At 45.3% G+C, this 8246-nt stretch overlaps 1 non-coding gene across 1 annotated transcript; it reads right to left on the bottom strand.

The window, feature by feature from the left end:
• Positions 1-2389: 2389 nt before the first annotated feature.
• TRNAV-AAC (transfer RNA valine (anticodon AAC)) lies at positions 2390-2463 on the bottom strand. The gene has a single exon. It is a non-coding gene; the product is annotated as a tRNA-Val (tRNA).
• Between the last annotated feature and the right edge of the window lie 5783 nt (positions 2464-8246).

Genomic DNA, 8246 nt, shown 5'->3' with positions numbered 1-8246 from the left:
CAAAAGCAAAACCTAATAGCGAGCATAGCACTTGACTCTATCCACGACCATAGGACTGTATTAACCCCTATCTTAGCTACACTACCTCTCTCACCTCTCTCTCACAGTGTTGAAGTGTGTTGGATCCAAGCGTGGGCTGCATGGGCATGGCCATTGATGTCTGCGAAACAATTGAAGCAGCACGCGTTCGAACGATCGAAGCAACGGGTATTACTCGGTTCATTGATCTTTGCATAATGAGTGATTACGCCTTCTATTGAGGGGAATTAATGGAGGGAGTAGCATTTTTTCACGTAGTTCTTCTATATTGTTCGAGAAAAAAAAAGTGATCTAAACAACAACACAACGATAAAAAATAAAAAGAAGTGATCTAAGCAACAACACAACGATAGTCTGTTGAGAATTTGTTTTGGATAAATGATCCTTGCAGTACATAATATGACGTCCTATGCAGGATGAAGATCCGGCCGAATTACCCCCAAGGCCCCCAAGCCCCCCAACCCTGCATTGGTGTTTCAAATTGCACAACCACATTGGCAGGTGACACTCTCCATGCTAGATGTCGTTGACACCTGGTTGAACATTAAGATGGCTCACCGGCTGCGTGCCTTCCTCGCCGGTAAAACAAAGTAGTGAGGCGCCTTACCAAACTTAGAGCAAGTTTAACAGTAGAGTTCACTGTCAGCTATTAGTTTATTTTAAAACCAACATATACTCCCCCATTTTACAATGTAAGTCATTGTAGCATTTCTCACATTCATATTGATGCTAATTAATATATCTATCTAGATTCATTAACATCAATATGAATGTGAGAAATGCTAGAATGACTTACATTGTGAAACAGAAGAAGTAATAAATTAGCTATAAGGTTCAGTGAGCTAATCAAACGAAACCTTCATCGCAGCCACCCTGCAGCATCTCGTGCCTACCTCACCAAACGCGTAGCCCCCGCAATGGAAACATCACCTTTGCCTCGCCTTGACCATAGGCTGGGCTGTTTCTGATAACAAAACCAACACCACGTTGCAACCACTTATGCCAGGCCCGCCATCTACCGCAGATCTCAAATTAGCAGATTAAATGGCTAAAAATTCGATTGAAAAAAAATTGTTTACTTTGTTACGGAATATTATCTCCCGGGGAGATAAGATCCTTTTTTGGACCAATCCGAACTAGAGTAGAGATAACATCTATCTCCTCCTAAAACCCCTATATATACAAGGACGCGACATTTAAGGTTGGTTGTACTACTGATCAGATCTATAATGAAGAGAGAGCATCCACCCTATATATATGTTTATTGTCTACTTCTGCAATGTTTTTAAGGGCAAAGGGATATGTGCGGGTGTTCCACATCATCTCACGCCTCTACTGCTGTGAGGAACAGGGAACAGATCCAGTGATCCGTTAATAGGTGTGTTGGTTTACAGCGTACTTTACTGATTGTTAAGCAAATCCCTAAATGGTTTTTTTATATACTAATCCCTATAAGTGGTGTGAGAGAAAAAAAATTGTGGTTTCTTGCATTAAATATTTTATTAATTAGTGGAGTATGTCATTGTCGTCTTACCTCCCAGATCCCTGATGTAAGGTCCACGGTCAACCATCAAATAGAAATATCAAACCAGATAAAGTGGCAAAAAGAAAAATGAGAACGAAGAAAATTTACTCAAATGATGGTTAGCATATAGTATTGTTTTGGGGGACCCTAAATATTTTGGGAGAGAAACATTTCATGGTTTCTTGCATTGATATTTTGGGAATAAAAGAGAAATTTCATGGTTTCTCTGAACTGAGCTTGGGCATGTTCACCCGAGTTCAAATATTAGAATTAGCACTGTATTCGTATTTGCAACTAATTATTACTTCCTCCGTCCTATTTTAAGTGCAGTCATGATTTTCCGTGCATAACTTTGATCGTTCGACTTATTTGAAAAAATTTCAAAAAAAACTTAAAACATAAGTTATGTATAAAGTAATATTCATATTTTATCATATAATAATAATAAAATTACTAATTATAAAAAAATTCAAATAAAACGATTGAGCGTGGAAACTTATGGTTACACTGAAAAAGCTTATTAAGATAACAAGCACAAATGAACCGAGTTGGCTAAATTATCCAACCCTATTTTGGGGAGAGAAATTTTTCATGGTTTTTGCATTAAATAGTAATCCACCCCTAAGTTTGGCAGAGAACATTTTCATGGTTTCTTGCGTTAAATAGTTTGGGGGAGAGAAATTTTTCATGGTTTCTTGCATTAAATAGTAATCCACCCCTAAGTTTGGGAGAGAACATTTTCATGGTTTCTTGCGTTAAATAGTTTGGGAATAAGAGAGAAAATTCATGGTATTAAACATGTGGAGATTAAAAAAAACGAAAATCTGGCGTCGCCCGGACTCGAACCGGAGACCTTCAGTGTGTTAGACTGACGTGATAACCAACTACACCACGACACCTTATCGGAAAATAAGTTTAAAATAATTTTCTTGTATTTTAATATAGTGTATTGATTATCTATTTGTCTTTATGAACTTATACAGATGCCGTTTATGTGCAGGGCTGCACTGTAGCATACGTTTTTTTTTTCTCATTTAGTACACTTTCGTTTGAAAACTGTCAACTCAAATCACACGAAAGTTTTAACTATAGCTTCACACTTTCATCTTCAACTAAAAAAAGCAATCTAAAATCTAAGGCCTACTTTAGTTCCCAAAGTTTTTGGACACATGCATGGAGCATTAAATATAGATAAAAAAAACTAATTTTATAGAAATCGCGAGACGAATATTTTGAGCCTAATTAGTCCGTGATTAGCCATAAGTGCTACAGTAACCCACATGTGCTAATGACGGCTTAATTAGACTGAAAAGATTCGTCTTGCGGTTTCTAGGCGAGTTATGAAATTAGTTTTTTCATTCGTGTCCGAAAACCCCTTCCGACATCTAGTCAAATATCCGATGTGACACCTAAAAATTTTCAATTCGCGAACTAGACACACCCTGATACTTTCATCTGAATATCTTTTAGAGATCCGAGCTCACCATCTTTCCACCACAGCTCCTCTAATTCCACCACATCTTCCCCACCCCCCTCTCCCTACGCACTTTCACCGGAGCTTGAGGGGGTTAGCCAGATATCATCACCGATGTTCCTCTTCTCGCGGACAGGTGAGGTGGGTGAGCTCAAGCTTAACGGGGCTCGCTTGGCCACCACTGCTTCTACATGGGCAGAGCTGGAGCTCAAGTTAGACGGACCTCACCGTCCACCGTGCCTCCCTTTCCGCGGATGGCCTCGTCAACCGCTGATGCCACGCTCCCTCTACGCTCAAGCTTGAGGCTTCTCATAGAAAGAGGGAAAAGAGGGAGACAGAAGATAGAACGATAACTAATGGATCATTGAAAGAGGGCCATATGACTTTTTTTTTCTGACTCGGCACAAGTTAGCTACTCCTAAGTCACTGTATTATGTAGGACAAAACCATCGTCCAACCAACTTTTTTACCTTGCTCGACTATAGTGATATAATTGAGGGATGCTTGTATGATGTATCTAGCTTTGTGTATGAGGGACAGAGATCAGACTTGGTCTATAGTTGGGGGAGAAAATAGACAGTTTTCTTTGAACTCTTTGAAGTAGAACTAGCAGGCTGGATCTTTTGTAGCAGTAAAAGGAATAAGTTCAACTGCCGTCCCTCAACTTACACCGAGTTTGTTTGACATCCCTTATCCGCAATACCAGAAATCTTCACCCCTAAACAATGTAAAACCATGTATTTTAGGTCTCATAGCAGTATATATGCCTGGTTTCGCTGACGTGGCATCCTAGTCAGCAAAAAAAAAGTATGTGGGGCCCACATGTAAGTGAGAGAAAATCATGTGGGACCCACCTCTCTTCTTACTTCTCTTTTTCTCTTCTCTTCTCTCCTCTTTTCGGGTGGCGGCAGATGTGGGAGAGGCGGCCGGCGGCAGCAGCGGGCGAGCTTGCGGGAAGAAGCTGGGCGGTGGCACCAGCGCGGAAAGAAGCTCTCGTCGGCATCGTGCCCGCTCCGCCTGCCGCCGCCCCGCGCTCACACACTCCTGCCGGCCACCTCCCCCCCCTCCCTCTCAATCTTGTGAAGAAGAGAGAAGAAAGAAGATGCCGTGGAGTTGAGGGACCTCCTATACAGCTACTCCAACGCGGTGGTGACACGCGCGGCGACCGACGCCACGGGCAGGATGGTGGAGATGCTAAAGTAGCTGCTGGGGAAAGCCACGTCGCTGGTGGCCTTGGTCCAGGGCGACGACCTGCTGCCAGATATGGTGGCTTCCCACGGTCGCGCCCAACAGTAGTGGCGACAGCATCGGAACAGATAGCTTGGAGTTGAGGAAGTTGTAGTGCGTAGGCCGGGCAAGTGGCTGCACCGACGGCGGCGATGTTGGGGGCAAAGGCGCCACGAGGGTCGTCGGGCCGGTCATCCCTCCGAGCAGGGGGAGGTGGAGTAGCAGCGAGGAGGAGGCGGACACCCAGAGGGAGGAAAACAGTGGGGACGGCTCGGCCAGGAGGAGGCAGAGGTGAGAGAGGTAGAAGCCGGCGGGCAGATCCAGCTGCCCCCGCCCTCGGGCGCTGCTGGAGTTGGGCGGCGATGGGACGTCAGCAGCAACAGCAGTCGACCGCGTCTCCCCTCCGCTCTCCGGCCGGCGATAGGGATCCTTGCGGAGCCGGGCACGATGGAAGGTGACGGCAACGGGGTTATCATCACGGGCGAGGAAGCAGCCAGCCGACGCCGGCTAAGGAGCCACTTGGTGTCGAAGCGGCGACGGAGGAAGGCGAGGGATTCGCCGTCGCCTCTCACCCTCTGTCGTCGGCAGCCGAAGAAAAGAATAAAAGAAAAGAGAAAATTGTAGGGTGCCACAATAGCGAAACCGGGCATCTATACTGCTATGGGACTTAAAATGCACGGTTTTGTATAGTTTAGCGACGAAGATTTCTGTTATTGAGGATAAGGAATGTCAAACAAACTCGATGTAAAGTTAAGGGATGGTAGGTGAACTTATTCCGCAATAAAACTAGCTATTGGGCTCTACAAAACTATCTGTTGGGGTCATTTTAACATCGGTCAGAGCATGTGTGTGCCTCTTCGAGCAACAGCCAAAATAGCCCGTTTATGGTGTACTAGGCCAACGTCGATTTCCTCCCGAATGAGTCTCCTGCTCGGCTGGACCAACATTTTCGTATGTCCGACTGCAACTTGTGGTCCACGAGCTACTAAAACAAATTCATACTTCTTCCATCCCACAATATCTGAAAGGAAGTACGAATTACCTCCTGAACTATAACATCATCCGAATTATCCTATGAACCACAAAATTGGATATTCTTCACCCCCAACTATGTAAACTGGACGAATTACCCCCTCTCGACCCAATCCACGGTGGTTTTGGTCTACGTGGCATACATGTGACATCCCAGTCAGCGTTTTTTAATTAAAAAATGGCGGGACCCACCTGTCATACTCTCCCACCTCTCTCTCTTCCCCACTTTCCTCTCAATCTCTCTCTCTCTCTTCCCCACTTTCCTCTCAATCTCTCTCTTTCCCTCTTCCTCTCAATCTCTCTCTGTCTCAAATGTAGCCGGCGAGTTGGTGGCCGGCACTAGGCGCGGCGGGCGTGGTGGAGAGGCGAGCGGCGTTCGGCGGCCGGAAATCCACTGCGAGCGGCGGGCGCCGTCACCCTCGTGCACCACAGGGAGCAGCTCCACCTCCACGCGCGCCACGGGCACCATGGGCACGGCGGGGCGCGAGGCGGCGTTGCGCCCAGTCGAGCCCGCCGCCGCCGCCGCCGCCGCCTCCGCCTCCGCTCGTCCAGCCGCGTCCGCCGCCGCTCGTTCAGCCGAGCCCGTCGCCGCTGCCGCCTCCGCTCGTCCAGCCGCGCCCACCGCCACTCACCCAGCAGCGCCGGCAGCCGCCGCCGCAACCGCCTCCGCTCGGTCGTCGCCGCGACGCCGCCCGCCCCTCCGTGTCTCCCGCCGCCGCCGATTTGTGAGAGAGACAGACAAAGAGTGAGAGAGAGAAGAGAGGAAGAGTGAGAGAGGGGGGAAAGTGGAAGAGTATGACATGTGGGTCCCACCATTTTTATTAAAAAACGCTGACTGGGATGTGTTGATAGAAAACACGAGGCCTGGGAGATCTGCTTAACTCCAGTGCAGGTCCAAAACTCGCCTTCGGATATATGAGCGTGCCAATTGATTTGATCCTGCAATCAACAAGAAACAAAGACAAAGAAACCGTGATTAAATCCATAAATGATAACCGATCGGCTAAATGCCGATGACATATCATTTATTTTTGAGCCGATGTCATATGTAAATCGATCGGCAATTATTAAGTGAACAAATTAGAACTAAATCTACTCGATCGGCTGTAGATATCAACGATATATAATCCTTATATCGATATATACTTGAATCAAGTGATTGGGATAGATCGGTCACCTTGCCGAGACAGTATAAATCACTTAGATCGAAATATATATTAATAATGAGATTATATATATGTTAGCCGATCAGATAGATCTAGCGTGTATCGGCTAATACTCCGATACTACTTTATATTAAGATATTAAAGCAAATAGAATATACTAAGCAGAAACCTAATATACTTAAATGCAACAAGATCTTGACATAAAGGGCAGATCTAACATGTTAATTGAGCACGTAAGATAAAAGCAATTAGATCAGATACGATCGGCTGAAACTCTGATACTACCCTAATCGGCAACCAGTAGGCAGGCTAGAGATTGAAATTCTAAGCACGACTTAATAGGTCAAACTCAACTGATACAGCATTAAGTATGAAAAGAAGAAAAATATCTAGACAATCAAGCCGCTGGATGTTTCATAGAGTGGTGGATATCTCAGATAATCTAAGCCAACGTCGTTATTTAACCTAATCGGCTGCCTTCTGGTAACAGATGTTAGCCGATTGTAGGTTAGATGACGATATTGTCAAGGATTATGCAAGATATATGATAACTTGACGGATTACATAAACGAGATTAGAGTATCATAAAAATGGAAGCACTAATCGCGAGAACACAAGCCGCCATAACAAGTTTTACCTCTTGTTGAAGATCGAAACCGATGCAGCTCAACCCGAAAGCAATAACTCGTCGAAATAAAACTAAGCAAAAAGGGTGGCGATGCGCCGAAATTGTATTGAACGTGTGTGTTAATCATTACATAGGGCTCGGGGTCTATTTATACCCGAGAATTAGAAGATATGTCCATATTGGACACGACTCTTATCTCTAACAAACTCTAAGATACCATAAGTCTTTGCGGCAGACTTTTGCCCACATTTATCTCTAAGGAATTTACATAAAATATCCTAATTAATAGATACAATTGCCTTCCCAGGACTCTATCCATGTGTGGCAATCATCTTGAAGCACATCAACTCGATCCCAATGTCGCACACGGGTCGTATTGTTGGAATCGGCTGTATCACTTAACCAGTCCAACTCAGACTTAGCCGATCCCAGTCGTAGCCGATCCGGACTCCAGCCGATCCGTACTCTATTTCCGCAACAATCCTCATCTTCGATTCCGTTTCGATCCCATCTTTATCTCCGATACTGATATTACCAAATCTGGTCGTTAACAGGATGCCACGTAGACTAAAACCACTACGGATTGGGTCGAGGGGGGTAATTCGTCCGGTTTGCATAGTTGGAGGTGAAAAATATTCGGTTTTGGGGTTCAGGGGGTAATTCGGACGACCACGATAGTTTGGGGACAGGGGGTAATTCGTACTTTTTCATATCTAAAATAGTGGAAGAGCTAATCTTTCTCGAAATGGTAATTTGCCACGTCATCAAAAAAATTATGAACCATCCGATTTCTACTCCAGACGTTTCAAGCCGTTGGATTCTCTCATTTGTGAAATATCTTATTCACCCCTCAAGAAACTTCTCAATTTCTAATCCCTCCACATCCATAGAGAGAGAAGATGAGGCGACGGTGGTGCTGATAGAGAGAAAGCGGATCCTTAAGGAAGAGGTTAGGAAAGTAGAGGGGAGGCGGTGCTAATTTATAACATTTTGAACATGGATATATTCCTTCCGTAAAAAAACCTAATCACATGTGAGTACATTGATTAGACTAATCCATACCAAGCTCGTGCCAGCCAAGCCACGCTCGCGACGCCGTGGCACCGGTGTCCCGTGCTCGGACCGCATCGCCCCCCCCCCCCCCTACCTCACCTC

This window comes from Oryza glaberrima, chromosome 6 (assembly GCF_000147395.1).
Source record: "Oryza glaberrima chromosome 6, OglaRS2, whole genome shotgun sequence".
Classification (NCBI taxonomy): Eukaryota; Viridiplantae; Streptophyta; class Magnoliopsida; order Poales; family Poaceae; genus Oryza; species Oryza glaberrima.
This window is presented reverse-complemented; position numbering and strand designations above follow the sequence as displayed.